The sequence below is a fragment of the Chiloscyllium plagiosum genome, unplaced genomic scaffold (genome assembly GCF_037043375.1).
Source record: "Chiloscyllium plagiosum isolate Xiang-an unplaced genomic scaffold, Cpla_swu_hap1 HiC_scaffold_27, whole genome shotgun sequence".
Lineage (NCBI taxonomy): Eukaryota > Metazoa > Chordata > Chondrichthyes > Orectolobiformes > Hemiscylliidae > Chiloscyllium > Chiloscyllium plagiosum.
In genome coordinates, this window is record NW_028270165.1 from 14,679,059 (window position 1) to 14,697,257 (window position 18,199).

Consider the following 18,199-nt stretch of genomic DNA (forward strand, 5'->3'; position numbering starts at 1 on the left):
TTCCTCCAGGAGGTGGCGCTCGTTTGCATTGTATTGTGTGTGTCCATGCGGCCTCCCCTTGACCCTGACTGCTGACCGGGTAACCCAGCAGGACTAGGAACGGGCCTTTCCATCTCAGCTCCAATATGCCCCGGTCCTAATGCTGAGGCTTGGCGTACCCATGAATGTAAACTCTGAAGAGTTTTGGTTAACTGACCAACAAGAGTGTCAGCTGTTTCAGCCATTGGGATGGTTTTGATTAATCTACTAAATACATCTACTCTTATTCGACAATGTTCATAACAATGTACGCGAGGTGATTCTATAAAAGCAAGTTGTAGACAGGGAAAAAGGCCGACCAGGCAAGGAGGTGGTTAACAAACACACTCTCTCTGGATCAATGATGCTGGAAGAGCACAGCAGTTCAGGCAGCATCCAAGGAGCAGGAGAATCGATGTTTCGAGAATGAGCCCTTCTTCAGGAAAGGGCTGAAGAAGGGCTCATGCCCGAAACGTCGATTCTACTGCTACTTGGATGCTGCCTGACCTGCTGCGCTTTTCCAGCAACACCTTTTCAGCTCTGATCTCCAGCATCTGCAGTCCTCACTTTCTTCCTGAGAATTGAGTCTGGCAGTATTCCAATCTTGAGTCAGACTGGTTCTATTTCCAAATTCATAAAATATTACATGGATTGACTGCCTGGAAATTGTGTGCTTTTTGAGCAAAATTGAATACATCTGCAAATATAATTCTGCCAATACAAATTCACCCCATAGAATTGTGTGTGGGTGCATGTGAATGTGTACATGCTTGGTAAAGTGTGAGTGTGATGGAGGAAAAGCCTGAGAGAGTATTGGGTGTGTGTGTGTGTGTGTGTGTGTGTGTGTGTGTCTGAGGGGGAGCATTTGTGAGAGAGGTATTAATACAAGCAAGGGGTTGCATTTTGCTAAAACAAGAAAGGGCAGGACTTGTACAGATAATGGTAGGGCCCTGGGTCATGTTATAGAACAGACAGACATGAGAGAGTGGTGTTCAGGTACATAGTTCGTTAGAAGTTGCATCACTGATTGACAGGGTAGTTAAGAAGGCATTGAGCAGCATAGCATTCATTTTCACACCATTGAGTACAGGGGTTGGGACATCATGTTGAGGTTGTACAGAATGTTGGTGAGGCCACTTTCAGAGTACTGTGTACAGTTCTGATAGCCCTGTAATCGGAAGTATTCTTATCACAGAGGGTTCGGTAAAGATTTACCGGGACGTTGCCAGGACTGGAGGGTTTGAGTTATAAGGAGAGGCTGGGACTTTATTCACTGGAGGAGAGGAAGTGAGGGGTTGACATCATTGAGATTGATAAAATGAGGAGTGGAGGTAAGCTGAATAACAAAGGGCTCTTGCTTAGCGGTCGGCGAACTCAAAACTTGGGGGCATATTACTTAAGGTGAGGAGAGAGATTTAAAAGGAACCGGAGGGGCAACATTTTGAAAGAGGGTGGCTTTGTATGTGGAATGAACTTACTGACGATGGGGTAGTTGCCGGTACATTTACAACGTTAAAACAGCATTTGGATGGGTAGATGAATACAAAGGTTTAGTGGGATATGGGCCAAATGCAGGCAAGTGGGACTGGTTTAGTTTGGAATCCTGGTCGGCCTGGACGAATTGGACCAAAGTGTCTGTTTCTGTGCTGCATACCTTTACTGAAACCAGTAGAATTATGAAAGGGGCATGACAGGATAGATGTAGATAAAATGCTCCTTTATGGGGAGGGTCATACAATCCCAACAATGTGGAAGCAGACCATTCAGCCCATCTATTCCTCTCTGGCCCTCTGAACAGTATCCCAACCATACCCAACCCCTTACTGCGTATTCCCCATGGCCAAGCCACCCTAACCTGTACATCCCTGATCACTATGGGTAATTTAGCACGGCCAATTCTCCCTAACCTACACCCGAATCTATAACTTACCTTCTCAAGAATGTAATTTAAATGCAGAGCTTTTCTAAGAAAAATGTCAGTCTGACTCAACATTGGGACACAGACAGAATTCACACCTATTGTCTCTACTTATAAATAGGGCAACGTCTCTTCGAAATGTAGATTCATTTAGATATAACTGCGTCACTTTACATTTTATGATATCCCTTTGAATGTGCCCACATCCCTTTGAAATGTAATCTCGTCTATTTAAACCTCTTTATTTGCAGAAGTAGCCCGTTAAAATGTCCATGTCCCTCTAAAATGCAGATTTCCCCCTTTAGATATGACGCCGTTCCGTTAGATGTCGGAATAACTGTTTAAATTGAGCCGTGAGCTTTCCCAATGGAGACAGGGCTCCTGGAAACGTGGCAGTGTCCCCCCTGCAGCTGCAGAGCGAGACAGGAGAGTTTGTTTTTGTGAATGAACAGTTGTAGCGCGAGGTGGCTGTTGCTTGGTGACGGTGAGGCTCCCCGGCCCCGCCCATCCCCCCGTGCAGACGTCACGCGGGGGCGAAGGCGGTTGGGAGGAGAAGTCGCTCGAGCGGGGAAGCGGTGGGGAGTCGGCCGTTAGGAAAATGGCGCCGTGCGGCTCGGGGCAGACACCCGTCACTGGGCACCGCCGCCTTCCTGGCGCAGCTGCTGTGTCACGGCCACACCGGCCGGCTGTACAGCAGCCAGGAGCCGGTGAGCATTCTGGAGGCGGATGGGGTTAAGGGCCTGCTTGGGAACTCGTCGGCCTCCTGGGTGGTGGAGTTCTACTGGTCGTGGGGCGGCCCCTGTGTCAACTATGGGGCCACCTGGAAGGTACTGGGCCCGGGAGGTGAAAGGTGAGGCAGGTTGTGGGGGACGGAGGGGAAGGAATGTGGGGCCTGTCCTGTCATAGTGACATTTTACACTCACTTTCCATCTGCTTTTACTGGCGCTTGTGCTGTTTCCCCCTCACTGTGTGTTTAATCCTTGTGCTGTTTACCCCCTCACTGTGTGTTTAATCCTTGTGCTGTTTACCCCCTCACTGTTTGGTTTAATCCTTGTGCTGTTTACCCCTCACTGTGTGTTTAATCCTTGTGCTGTTTGCCCTCAACCACACTGCTGTGGGTCTGGAGAACTCAGTGTTGAGTCCTCCGGGCTGTTGACTACTCAGACAGAAGATGAGGTTTTGTTCCTCCAATTTGTGGTTTGGTTTGTTGTGGTAATGGAGGAAGCCAAAGATAGTCATGTCAGAAGGGGAGTGGGAAGGGGCATTAAAATGGGAAGTCCGCTCAGCCTCTGCGGACCCAGCTGGGATGCTCAGTTCCCCAAGTTTACGCTCGCTTTCCCCGATGTAGAGAAGACCACAATTGGCAAAGCACAGCAGGTCAAGCAGCATCCGACCAGTAGGACAGTCGAAGTTTTGGGCACGAGCCCTTCATCAGGAATGATGCATGGATGTTCAGAGGGGCATCAGTGTCCTTCTGTGCCAGTTGTCAGACAGGTGCAGCAGGCAATGAGCAAGGCAAGTGGTGTATTAGCAAGAGGAATTAAGTTCAGAAGTGGGGATTTCTTCCTTCAGTTAGGGGGTCATTGAATATATTCAAGGCTGAGTTCATCTGATTTTTATGTGAATGTTCTCAAACTAAACCAGTCCCACCTGCCAGTGTTTTGGCCCATATCCCTCCAAACCTTTCATATTCCTGAACTTATCCAAATGTCTTTTAAACATCGTTACTGTACCTGCATCCATCACTTCCCCTAGACATTTAGTCCGCATGTGCACCACTTTGTATAAAAAAAATTGTGCCCTTCAAGTCTTTTTAAAATCTTTCTCCTGTCACCATCAAAATTTGCTCCCTAATCTTGAAACCCCAACCCTAGGGGAAGGACACCCGTCGTTCACCTCATCTCTCCCCTCATGATTTTATAAACCTTGATAAGGTCACATCTCCACCTCCTATGCGCCAGTGAAAAAGTTCCAGCCCATCCACCTAGATGCAGGTAGGTCCATAACCAGTCATGATCGGTTCAATGCTGGTCCCAATTCTCTCGGTGTCCAGGATAGCAAGAGACCACAAGACATAGGAGCAGAAATTAGGCCACCAGGTCTGCTCATTCCATTCAATCGTGGCTGATAAGTTTCTCAGTTACATTCTTCTGCTAGAAGCAAAGTGAAAATGGAGGGAGTGAGTGTGGGATGGAGATTTTTAGCTTCCAGGGAATAAGAGAGGAAAGAGTTCACTATAATTTGGAATTTATGGGATCGGCTGATGAACCGAGGAGTGTCAGTTGGAGTTTAATTTAGAGAAATTAGAGATTTGCATTTTGGTCAAGCGATCCAGGCAGGACTGACACAGTTAAGGGGAGTGTTGCAGAATAAAGAAACCTTGGAGTGCTGGAGTCTCAGGTGGACAGAGTAGTGAAGGCGGCGTTTGGTTTGCTTTCCTTCATTGCTCATAGCATTGAGTATAGAAGTTGTGAGATCATGTTATGCACACTTCCCACTCGAACGTGTGATCTAACTGCTTAACTGTTTTTAGTGAATATAATACACACCTCCCGCCGCTGCCATAACGTGGTTTGTTTGGAAGCCCTAACTTTCAGAGCGATTAGATTTATTTTAGATTTTATTACTTAGTGTGGAAACAGGCCCTTCAGCCCAAACCGACCCTTCGAAGAGCAACCCACCCAGACCCATTCCCCAACATTTACCCCTTCACCTAACACTATAGGCAAATTAGCATGGCCACTTCACCTAACCTGCACATCTTTGGACTGTGGGAGGAAACCCACGCAGACACTGGGAAAATGTGCAAACTCCACACTGACAGTTGTCCGAGGTGGGAATTGAACCCGGATCTCTGGCACTCTGAAGTGCTGCTGCTGCTGCTTCAGGTGGTTGTGGGGAATAAGATCATGATTAGACTATTTATAGCCAATAGAGTCCAGTTCATGGAGATGTGATACATTAAACAATTTAGATTAAATCTTTCATCTTTTAGAATGGGGTTCTGTTCTTTGGTATGTTAATCAGTAACTTTCAGTAACTTTCTCAAGAACGTAATTTAAATGCAGAGCTTTTCTATCAAAAATGTCAGGCTGACTTGACATTGGGACCCAGACAGAATTCACACCTATTGGTGGGTAGGCTGGGACTTTTTTCACTGGAGCACAGGAGGTTGAAAGGTGAAGGTATTGGGTGCCTCATTAGCAAGTTTGCAGATGACATTCAGATTGATGGAATATCAGATAGTGAAGGGGACTGTCAGACGATACCGCAGAATGTAGATTGGAGTGTTGGGAAGAGAAATGGCAGATGGAGTTCAATCCAGACAAATGCAAGGTGATGCATTTTGGAAGATGCAATTCAAGAGCAAGCTATACAGTAAATGGAAAGGTCCTAGAGGAAATTGATGTACAGAGAGATCTGTGTGTTCAGGTCTATTGTTCTCTGAAGGTGGCAACGCATGTCAGTAGAGTGGTCAAGGCAGTATACAACACGTGTTCCATCATCGGACGGATTGAGTAAAAGGGCTGGCAGGTCATGTTAAAGTTATATAAGATTTTGGTTTGGCGCATTTGGAATACTGCGTACAATTCCAATCGCCAGATTTCCAAAAGGATGTGGATACTTTTGGAGAGAGTGCAGAGGAGGTTCACCAGGATGTTGCCTGTTATTGTTTTAAAAAATTCTCAAGGTCAGGTTCGTAGGAGAGTAGTCTGACACAGAACAAACGACCAAGAGGCGAGTCTGCTAGAATATGAGCATTTTATTCCCCGCAGCGTCGCCACAACCAGGTCTCATACTTACAACGGGTCTGGCTTATACTCACTCTACATGTTACCGGAACTGGGAGCCGTCAGTTCTCGTAGAGCGGTTGCCAACAACCCACGCTCGGCGGTTAAACGTAACCCCGGAGCAGACTCCCGGGTCTGGTTTATACTCACTCTACATGTTACCGGAACTGGGAGCCGTCAGTTCTCGTAGAGCGGTTGCCAACAACCCACGCTCGGCGGTTAAACGTAACCCCGGAGCAGACTCCCCGAACTGGAGACTTTTCCAGCTGATATACTCTTTTCCAGATATAAACATTCATGTGAACAGCAGAGCAAGGCTAAAAAACACATTCCATTCTGGTTACATACAGATAAGAAGATTCACACGGGGAGGTGTGTAATAAGATTCACACGGGACTAAGCAACACCTCCATTCCGGTTAGATTCACACATGTATTGGGACATAATTTTTAACCGTTTTACACCACAGTTATGGAGAGCGCGAGCTATAAGGAGAGATTGAGTAGATTAGGATTATTTTCATTGGAAATAAGGAGGTTGCGGGGGGGGGGGGGGGGGGTCCTGATTGAGGCCTAAAAACCATGAGGGGTGTAAACAGGGGTGGATAGTAAGAATTATTTTCCCAGAGGGGAAGACTTAATTACTCAGGGTCACGAGTTCAAAGTGAGGGGGGAAAGGTTTGAGGGAGATATACATGAAAAGTTCTTTACACAGGGTGGCGGGCGCCTCGAATGCATCGCCAGTGGAGGCAGTAGGGGTGGGATCGATAGCGTCATTTAAGATGTATCTAGACAGAGACATGAATCGGCAGGGAGCAGAGGGATACAGATCCTTAGAAAATAGGCGGCAGGTTTAGATAGAGTATCTCGATCAGCATAGCCTTGGAGGGCTGAAGGGCCTGTTCCTGTGCTGTAAGGTTCATTGCTCTCTTTATCGAGGTTTACAAAACCATGAGGGGCGTAGATAAGGTGATTGGCATGTGTCGTTTCAAGATTAGGCTGCAAATTAAGGTGAGAGGAGAAAGATTTTAAAAAACACATAAGGAGCACCTTTTTTTTAAACAGTGGTTTGTGTGGAATGAATGTCCAGAGGAAATGGTGGATGCAGGTTGAGTAACAACGTTTAAAAGACATTTGGATAAGTACATGAATAGGAAAGGTTCAGAGGAATATGGGCCAAACCCAGGCAGGTGGGACTAGTTTAGTTTGTGAATATAGTCAGCATGGACTAGTTGGGTTAAAGAGTCTGTTCTGTGCTGTATGACTCTAACTGTTCTGTACTGGTCTTAAAACCATTTTACTTGCCTTCCCCCATAAACATCCACTTCATGGTTGTTCCAAAATCAGATGAACTCAGCCTTGAATATATTCAATGTCCCCCTAACTGCAGGAAGACATCCCTACTTCTGAAATCAATTCCTCTTGCTAATATACCTCTTGCCTTGCTGATTGCTTGCTGCATCCGTCTGACAACTGGCAGTGACTGGTGTGGAAGGATGCTGAGGCCACTTTTTACGTCCACACATCATTTCTGAGGAAGGGCTCGTGCCTGAAACGTCGATTCTCCTGCTCCTCGGATGCTGTCTGACCTCCTGTGCTTTTCCAGTGCCACACTTTTCGACTCTCATCTCCAGCATCTGCAGTCCTCACTTTCTCCCCATCCCAATATGTCACCATTTGAACAACGTACCTCCTTTTGGCAGTTATTTTTTCATAACCGAGGTTATAACTTCACACTGTGGGACTGCATTTGCTGTGCGTTTGCCAATTGAGACACAGACCTGGACCAACCTTTCCCGACTCTGTCCCCTCCCTGGATTCACTCGCTTTCTTTTCAGTTGCTGCAAGTCAACAATTTAACCCCAGAATGAAAAAATGAAATGGTAAAGACAGTGCCGTACTCACAGATGGCGGATAGAGGAAGGAAGTTGCAGTCTGAGGTGAAGCTCGATCTTCATTTGGAGAGAAGCAGCAGCTTCAGAACCTGATGGTCCATCTTCCGCATTCAGACAATTGGGGAGTTCTGATTGGCAGGAGGACCAGGCTCCTTGTCTGGCTTCTCATTGGTCCATTTGAAGAAGGGTTTGCACTGTTTCTGTAGACAGAGCATGCGCGGCTTTTGCTGAACCAGCATAGAGTCAGAAGTGTACAGCATGGAAACAGACCCTTCGGTCCAACCCGTCCATGCCGACCAGATATCCCAACCCAATCTAGTCCCGCCCCTCAACACCTGGCCCACATCCCTCCAAACCTTTCCTATTCATATACCCATTCAAATGCCTCTTAATTGTTGCATTCGTACCAGCCTCCACCACTTCCTCTGGCAGCTCATTGCATACACGTACCACCCTCTGTGTGAAAAAATTGCCCCATAGGTCTCTTTTATATCTTTCCCCTCTCACCCTAAACCTATGCCCTCTAGTTCTGGACTCCCCAACCCAAGGGAAAAAACTTTGTCTATTTATCTTGTCCATGCCCCTCATAATTTTGTAAATCTTTATAAGGTCAGCCCTCAGCCTCTGACACTCCAGGGAAAACAGCCCCAGCCTGTTCAGCCTCTCCCTCTAACTGTACCTCTTATGCTCGCATCCAAGTCATTTATGTAAATGACAAAAATAGAGGACCGAGCACCGATCCTTGTGGCACTCCATTGGTCGCAGACCTCCAGTCTGAAAAACAACCCTCCACCACCACCCTCTGTCTTCTACCTTTGAGCCAGTTCTGTATCCAAATGGCTAGTTCTCTCTGTATTCCTTGAGATCTCACCTTGCTAATCAGTTTCCCATGGGGAACATTGTCAAACGCCTTACTGAAGTCCATATAGATCACATTACTGCTCTGCCTTCCTCAATCCTCTTTGTTACTTCCTCAAAAAACTCAATCAAGTTTGTGAGACATGATTTCCCACACAAAAAGCCATGTTGACTATCCCTAATCAGTCCTTGCCTTTTCAAATACATGTACATCCTGTCCCTCAGGATTCCCTCCAACAATGTGCCCAACACTGACGTCAGGCTCACTGGTCTAAAGTTCCCTGGCTTGTCCTTACCACCCTTCTTAAACAGTGGCACCACATTAGCCAACCTCCAGTCTCCTGGCACCTCACCTGATATGCACAGTATGCTCTATGGAGATGCTGTTCCTGATGGATTTAAAGTGTCCAAATGCCACAATTTCAACCCCCCCCCCCCCCCAGTCACTTGATATAACCGTGCAGGGTCCTCGCTATTTTTGATGCTCATGTTACCTAGAACCCTCATGATTATATCAATCTCAATGAGGTCACCCCTCAACCTCCTGTGCTCCAGTGAAGAGAGTCTCAGCCTCTCCTTATAACTCAAACCCTCCAGTCCTGGCAACATCCTGGTAAATCTTTACTGAACCCTCTGTAATAGTATTCTTCCTATTACAGGGCCACCAGAAGCGTTCTCAGTACTCTACAAGTGGCTTCACCAACATCCTGTATAACTTCTAAATGATGTCCCAACTCCTTTATTCAATGGTGTGAACAAATAAGGTAAGTGGGCTGAATGCCTTGTGAAGCACCCTTCCAACCAGTGATGCAACTTTCAATGAAGTATGTACCTGAACCCCTCCCTCTCTTCCCCCCCCCCCCCCCCCCAATCCCTCTGTACAAGTCCTGCCCTTATTTTAGGAAAATGCAACCCCTCACTTTTATCTATACCTCTCTCATACGTACGCTCTCTCTCAGATGTACACACACCCTCTCACAGGCTTCTCCTCCATCACACTCCATTTACAAAGCATGTGCACACACACACGCGCGCACACACATATAACGATGGGGTGCATTTGCAGAATAATATTTACAGATATATTCAATTTTGCACAAAAAGCGCACAACATGCAGGTAGTCAGTCCATATAATATTTTATAAATTCCTAGTTTCGAAATAGAACCAGTCTGATTTAAGATTGGGATACTGACTCACCGTTCATGCATTGTCTGGGCTGAGCTGTCACCTGTTTTTAAAAAAAACCTTAAGTGATCTTGAGAATACGACTTAATAATAGTTCTGCGATCTACACATTAATGAAATAAAACCTGCAACCCATTCTAAAAGATGAAAGACTTAACAGCAATCTATATTTGTCAATATATCATATCAGTTGCATGACACAGATCTTTTGCTCTTAACTCTGTGTCTTATGATCCTGCTCCACAGCTACCCGATGAAGGAGCAGCACTCCGAAAGCTAGTGCTTCCAAAGAAACCTGTTGGACTATAACCCGGTGTTGTGATTTTTAAACCTTGTCCCACCTAGTCTAACAGCAGTATTTCCACCTCCTTTCTAATGAACACAACCCATACTTCCCAGTGCTGCCAGCAAACTGCCGATGAAACGATGCAGTGCCTGCACTCCCGAAAAATTTAAACTTCTAACGAAACCAGCTACTCAGTCACTGCTCCATCTGATACACAACATTGGAAACTTAGTACAGGAGGCTGCAAGAAATGAGCAGCTTTAAAACAAAAACCACTTGGAGCTCTAAGCTTTCAATGAGAGTCTGAGTCCGGCAGAACGTTCAGGTAACCTTTATTGTGTCCCAACATTGTTACAGCTTCAGATGCCCCCAGCAAAGATCACTTTTATCTAAGTCACAATGTTTAAACCCAAATGGAGCATATAAGTGCAAAGTTACTTTCAACCATTTAATAAAACACTGCAAATTTTATTTCATATGAAAATACATTCATTTTATAATTTGGATAAGATCTTTACAAAGGAAATATACTAAACAAAATAGCTTTCCTGAGTATCAATATTGACGACAGTTATGCAGCTATTATTTGGCAATTGACCAACTAATTGAAATAATTTTAGAATAAATTAGCTGCTTCATTATTATATATTGAGATATTGCATATCTTGGCTCTCACCCAAGTATTCTCCGAAGGAAAAAATGCATCTGGATGGGGACATGAATAGGAAGAATTCAGAGGGATATGGGCCAAATGCTGGCAAATGTGTCACTAGATTAATTTAGCATATCTGGTTGGCCTGGACTGAAGGGTTTGTTTCTGTGTGCTCATTACAGATGCCCCTCTTCTGGGATCCCCATACCAGCTGTTATTTTCATGAAATAATCTGACAATTGTTGACTTCCATCAACCTATTCCATCCAGAGAAATTTCCTCTCCCTGCAAAGTGTGGTTCACGTTGGCAGTCCTCAGGAACACACTCTATAATGCGCAATGTTCTCAATACCTGTTTAACGTTCAGTGGGGAAACTATTTTCAGTCCAACAGGAAAACAGAATTCCTCCGAAATGTTTTTGGCAAATGCACTGCTCCCACGAGAGCTCATGGGCCCACAGTTCAAAGCTTTCAACAGCTTTTTTTTCTCATTTCCCCGCCTTCCCAGGATGCAGAATTTCTCCCACCAGAAATTGTTTGCCCTGAAAAAAATCCAGCAGGAACATGATTATGGAGCTATCAGTAAAAATGCTTCATTTGGCTCACCAAGGTTGGAAATGGAAGAACATTTCTGTTCAAAGCTACTGTTCGTTTGCCCTTTCAAAATTCCTTGAATTTAAGGTGTTCCATTGTAGCATTTATTTATGATCCATTAAAAGCAGTATCCAGTCTCATCTGAGTGAGGAACCGACTCAACAAGCGAAATAACTTTTCTGTCTGCTCTTTAGATGTGACAAACTCTCCCTCTCTGTTGATGCAACAGGATTACCAGAGCTGGAAGTACCACTCTCGGAATATAATTGCTGATTGACAGTTTACTTGAACTGTTTAACATAAGGATTTAAAAGCTGCTAGCCCGATCTCGCACAAAGCACTAAAACAAACTGTTCACCCGTGCCTGTGCAGAGGAGAAATTTCACTTGGAATAGATCACAAAATAAGAACTCTTACCAGACCCACAACTCATGTGTTTCCCACGGACAAAGTTAAACATCACACAACACCAGGTTATAATCCAGCAGGTTTGTTTGGAAGCACTAGCTTTTGGAGCGCCGCTCCTTCATTAGGTAATTGTGGAGAATGAGATCATGATCATAATTTATATCCAAAGGAGTCTAGGGTCATGGAAATATGACACATCAAACAATTTTAGATTAAATCCTTCATCTTTTAGAATAGGTTTCTGCTCTTTGGTTTGTTAATCCCAGAACTTCTTTTTTGTTACCTTCTCCAGAATGTCATTCAAATGCAGAGCTTTTCTAACAATAAATGTGAATTCTGTCTGCGCCCGAATTTTGTCAGACTAACATTTTTCTTAGAGAAAAACTTGACATTTAAATTACATTTTTGAGAAGGTAATTTATAGATTAGGGTGTAGAGGTCAGGGTGGATAGGCTGTGCTAAATTACCCATAGTGACCAGGGATGTGAAACTGAGGGTGGATTGGCCATGGGAAATATGGAGTAAGGGGGTGGGTATGTGTGGGATGCTGTTCAGAGGGCCAGTGTGGAATAGATGGGCTGAATGGCCTGTTTCCACATTGTTGGGATTCTATGACTCCCACCACAAAGGAGCGTTTTATCTGCATCTATCCTGTCAAGCCCCTTTCAGAATTCTACTGGTTTCAATAAGATCACTTCTGGTTCAGAGAGGTAGACAGCACAGAAATAGACCCTTTGGTCCAACTCATCCATGGCGACCAGGGTTCCCAAACTAAACTAGCCTCACTTACGTGCGTTTGGCCCAAATCCCTCTAAACCTTTCTATTCATGTACCCATCCAAATGTCGTTTAGACTTTGTAAACGTACCTGCATTGACCACATCGTCAACAAGTTCATTCCACGTGTAAACCGCCCTCTGTCAAAACGTTGCCTCTCGGGTTCCTTTTAAATCTCTCTCCTCTCACTTTAAAGAAGTATGCCCCCTAGTCTTGAGCTCCCCAACGCTCAGGAAGAGCCTTTGCTGTTCACCTTACCTCCACTCCTCATGATTTTATCAATCTCAATAATGTCACCCCCCCCCAACCTCAAACCCTCCAGTCCTGGCAACATCCTGATAAATCTTTACCGAACCCTCTCTAATAGTATTCTTCCTATTACAGGGACACGAGAACCATACTCAGTACTCTGAAAGTGGCCTCACCAACATCCTGTACAACCTCAACGTGATGTCCCAACTCCTTAACTCAATGTGGTGAACAATGAAGGCAAGTATGCCAAATGCCTTCTTAACCACCCTGTCTCGCAGTGAAGCAACTTTGAAAGAACTGTGTACCTGAACCCCACCATGTCTCTCTCTTACAGCATGACACAGGGCCCTACCATTAACTGTACAATTCCTGACTGTCCTTGCTTTAGCAAAATGCAAGCCCTTGCTTTTATTCATACCTCACTCATACACACGTGCTCTCTCAGACACGCACACATACACCCCCAACACACTCAGGCATATACTCCATCACACTCTTATGTGCACTCATGCATAAACTCACATATCACTTTTTGGGCAAATTTGTATTGGCAGAATTATGTTTGCAGATACATTCAATTTTGCTCAAAAAGTGCACAGTCTGCAGGCAGTCAATCCATGTAATATTTTATAAATTCCTACTTTGGAAATAGAACCAGTCTGATTCAAAATTGGGACATTGACAGACTCGAACCTCACACCTTTATCGGGGCTGTCTGGGCTGACTTGTCACTTTTTTAAAAAGAAAACTGAAGTCATCTTGAGAATGTGAATCAAAAGATGTTCTGGGATTTACATATTAATGAACTGAAACCTGCAACGCATTCTAAAAGGTGAAAGACTTAACAGGATATATTGAACAAACCAAGATTGCTATCAGTTGCATGACACTGTGATCTTTTGGTATAAAATCTGTGTCTTATGATCCTGCTCTACAGCTACCCGATGAAGCAGCAGTGCTCCAAAAGCTCACATTTCCAAATAAACCTGTTGGACTATAACCTGGTGTTGTGTGATTTTTAACTTCATCCAGGCGAGTCCACCACCGGCTCTTCCACATCATTTCTAGTGAGCACAGCCCACACCTCCCAATGCTGCCAGTAAACTTTACAACGCCGATGAAATGACACACTATGCCCTCCTGAAAAATTCCCAATTTCTAACGAAACTGGCTGCTCATTCACTGATCCATCTGATACGCCACATTGGAAGCTTAGTGCAGGAAGCTGAAAAAAATGAGCAGCTTTAAAACAAAAACCTTGGAGCTCAAAGCTTTCAATGAGAGTCTGAGCCGGGGGTAAATTCAGGTAACTTTTATTGAGATCCAACTTTGTTACAGCTTCAAACCCCCTCAGCAAAAAGGCAGAGAAAAAGTAGCTGCTTTTTAAACAGTTCAAGGTCAAAACGCACACGCTACCCCACCACCCCCCTATCTCACTTCTTTACTATTGGTGACCACCAAGTTGTCCTTTTGTAATTGGATCCTTGGTACAGCCTTAACCTGGAGGAAGTGTTGTCTCACTCGGCAATTTCAACCCATACCCTGTATCGCACCATCTGCTGCAGTGGGATTCAAACCCGGGAGCCCCTGGAACTGGGTTGGTAGTCCAGTCGATACTGGCACTCAACCATCGTGCCTTCAATCCCTCTGCGATGGTACATGAACTCCCTGGTGCCTCTGGAGGTTGGTAGAGCTGGTGAAGCCCTTCCCGCACAGGGGGCAGCTGAAGGGCCTCTCTCCTGTATGGACCCGCTGGAGGGTCAGCAGGTTGGAGGCCTGGGTAAATCTCTTCCCGCACCCGGGGCAACTGAAGGGCCTCTCCACCGTGTGGACCCGCTGGTGCCTCAACAGGGTGGAGGAATCGCTGAAGGCCTTCCTGCACACTCTGGGCAGCTGAAGGGCTTCTCCCCAGTGTGGATCCGCTGGTGGGTTAGCAGGGTGGAGGAAGTGCTGAAGCCCTTCCCGCAGACGGGACAGGGGAACGGGCTCTCCCTGGTGTGGCTGCGCCGATGAGTCTCCAGACAGACGGGACACAGAAGCTTTTCCTGCAGTCGCCACACTTCCATCGTTTCTCCACAGGGCTGGATTCCTCGGGTTTCTCCATGGCCGAAGCTTCAGTTACACACAAATGCGTGTGGAGCCCCTCCCCACCGTGAATTCCTCTTCCCAGGCCGTATAACTGTTTCAGGCTCAACACTCAGAGCGCTGCAACAGTAGGGTCTCTCATTCAGTCCCACTGATGCTGAAAACGTACTCAAAGAGGAAACAAAACGCTTTGCTCCTTCTCACAGAATCATAGTTGAAAATCATTGCGGTCCCGATGGATTGAGTGACTGTCAGACATTGACGTCAAAGTGAGGACTGCAGACGCTGGAGAGTCAGTGTCGAAAAGTGTGCCGCTGGAAAAGCACAACAGGTCAGGCAGCATCTGAGGAGCAGGAGAGTCAATGTTTCGGGCATCAGCCCTTCATCTGTTGATTTTGAAGCTTCAGTCTTCAGATCTTCAAATACACTGTTAAAAACAGATTACAAAAGTCATCACTATCAGTGCAGGGTAGAAATTCAGAACAAGCAATTCTATTTTGTGGAATATTCTTTTATTTTGTTATTCCACAAAATTGAAAGCACTCCCACACCCTCTTCCCCCTCTGTTCTCACTCTGCTCTATCTAATTCTCCTGAAGGTGCTGATTCAGGATCTTACAGGGGCAGAAAAGTAAAAACGTCAAGACTGACATCTCTCTGAATTTTGGATACCTCCACCTGAAAGTTAATACCTTTCACAACACTGGGATCCTGCTGAGAGTGAGCAGGTCTGATTTAGGGAAGCAAAAAAAAAGTGTCAATTCAGGGTGAACCTGCAACGCAGCTTCTTGAGGAAGGACCAGACACAAAATGGTTAACGACCCTGGGAAGGTGGGAGCAAAATGAGACATCAAGGCATTAACACCGACACACTTCAGTCAAACTCTTCTGCTCCCAGTCAGGGCAAAACATGCTCTGAAAGTCCAGCCTTCACAACCACACTTCTGCTTCGACTGAAGACAATTAGAGTCACACAGCACGGAAACTGACCCTTTGGCCCAACCTGCCCAGATATCCTAAATTAATCTAGTTACGTTTGCCATCACTTGGCCTCTATATGGGCCGGGTGCTGGCAGCTGGGACTAAATTGGGTTGGCTATCTTGTCAGCAAGGACGGGTTGGACCGAATCGTTCCAAGGGTACGGAGGCGGTGACCAGAGAGACTGTCGCTGGAGACAGTCATGTCTTGCCCGCAGATATGGATCGCATCTGGAATAAGGCCACAGGGATTAGCATAACCAGGAGAGGCCAGACTCGGCCATTAATTTGGCAAGTTTAGTCTTGAGTCTGGTTAAAACATTCAACAAGGCCGGCCGCCTGAGGATAAGCTCCAGGCAGTTGCTGACAAATACAAAGCTGGGAACAGAGTTCTCCGTTAATATTACCTACAAAGTTGGTCCATTGACCGAGCTAATGCACGCAGGTATACTGAAGCAGGGAATTATTTCCTTAAACAAAATCTTCACCACAGTCTCAGCAGTAGCATGAAGAGGAGGGAAGGTTTCAATCCACTTACAAAAGACATCAACAATAAGCAAAACACATTTATAGCAACTCAACTCATTTCTCCAACTCAATGAAGTGCAGTTGATTCGGTCTGTTTCTGTGCTGTACATCTCTATGACTCCAGTCGCATTTGCCATCACTTGGCCCTGACCCAACTGAACCCTTCATATTCATATGCCCATCCAGGGGCCTTTTAACTTGTCATCGTATCAGCACCCACCACTTCCTCTGGCAGCTCACGCCATCACTCAAGCGACTCCACGTTGAAAGTGTCTGATCTGGTGCACCAGATGACATCAGGATAATCTCAGATCATTCCAGATCGCATCGATACTCAGTCAGTGGCTTTCCCGATCAGGATGTTGTACGTGATCAAACAGGTCCATGGGTAGGCGATCCCCCACCTCTTAGTTCAAGTATCTCTACGAGAACTCCCTTGCTGGAGGTCCCTTGGAAACACTTCAACTGCACTTCATTGAGTTGGAGAAATGAGTTGAGTTGCTATAAATGTGTTTTGCTTATTGTTGATGTCTTTTGTAAGTGGATTGAAACCTTCCCTCCTCTTCATGCTACTGCTGAGACTGTGGTGAAGATTTTGTTTAAGGAAATAATTCCCTGCTTCAGTATACCTGCGTGCATTAGCTCGGTCAATGGACCAACTTTGTAGGTAATATTAACGGAAAACTCTGTTCCCAGCTTTGTATTTGTCAGCAACTGCATGGAGCTTATTCTCAGGCGGCCGGCCTTGTTGAATGTTTTAACCAGACTCAAGACTAAACTTGCCAAATTAATGGCCGAGTCTGGCCTCTCCTGGTTATGCTAATCCCTGTGGCCTTATTCCAGATGCGATCCATATCTGCGGGCAAGACATGACTGTCTCCAGCGACAGTCTCTCTGGTCACCGCCTCCGTACCCTTGGAACGATTCGGCACCCTTCTCAGTCCACGTCCACCACATGACCGAAGCAATGATTGGTTATGTTCTTGCTCTAACTAATGTTATGCGTGCCTTTCACTCCCAGGAGCGTGCGGCCTACAGCGATGTTCCCTCCCTTTCAGCCTTGTCACGGGTAGAACCTGGTTCGTTGGTGCTCGTCAAGAACTGGACTGGCAAAGGTCTCCAACCTCGTTGATGGCCCCTTCCATGTTTTACTTCGCACCCCTACGGCGGTCCCAGTCGCTGGGCGCTCAGCTTGGGTCCAACTGCACCGTTGTAAATTGATTGACCGCACCAATCAAAAGGGGGGAAGAGGAGGAGAGAATCCTGGATCTCAACAAAAGGAGTGGACCCTGTCCAGTTGGGTTTTGAATTTTGCTGTTGTTCTAATGTTAATCTTATTACAGATACTTGAACTAAGAGGAGGGACATTTGGGGATCGCTTATCTCCTCACCTTTCTGATCACGTACAACATCCTGATGGGGAAAGCCACTAACTATGGATGCGACCAGGAATGATCAGAGATTATCCACCACCCATGCTGAGGAGATGTCGTCCAGTGCACCGGACCAGACGCCCTTGACAAGTGGAACGTGTTGAAGATTGATTATTGCAATGGACTCTTACATCAGAAAGACCAGATGGTCCATCTGGACAGTAGAAATCAGTGACAGTTATCATGTCGTTACCATGTTTTTTTAATTTTACCTGCAGACGCAAGCCTCATGAAGATAAAAATGATCAACCCTGTTATTATGGTAAATATGCCCAGGAACATTATCCCTTTTTGTAGGACGGGCCGACTCGAGAAAAGGGAATCCTGATAGGGGAAACTCCTCAATCCACAAACAACTTATTTATACAGGCCCATAGAACGCTCTTCACCCCAGAGGCAGTAGTATGTTACTCCTCTCTATCGGGAGATGACTTACTTGCCCCGTCTCCAGTCCCCGATTCCATTCTATTCATCAGACTCCCTACTGCCGACCCCGTGAAGAGAAATATCACTTTCCAATACCTCGGGTCTGTGTATACAAA

General features: G+C 45.8%; 1 long non-coding RNA gene across 1 annotated transcript; it reads left to right on the forward strand.

Moving 5' to 3' along the window:
* Nucleotides 1–2,528: 2,528 nt before the first annotated feature.
* Nucleotides 2,529–12,839, forward strand: LOC148143192 (uncharacterized). Its single transcript, XR_015751138.1, has 3 exons — nucleotides 2,529–2,643; nucleotides 9,139–9,243; nucleotides 12,767–12,839. It is a non-coding gene; the product is annotated as an uncharacterized LOC148143192 (long non-coding RNA).
* Nucleotides 12,840–18,199: the final 5,360 nt, after the last annotated feature.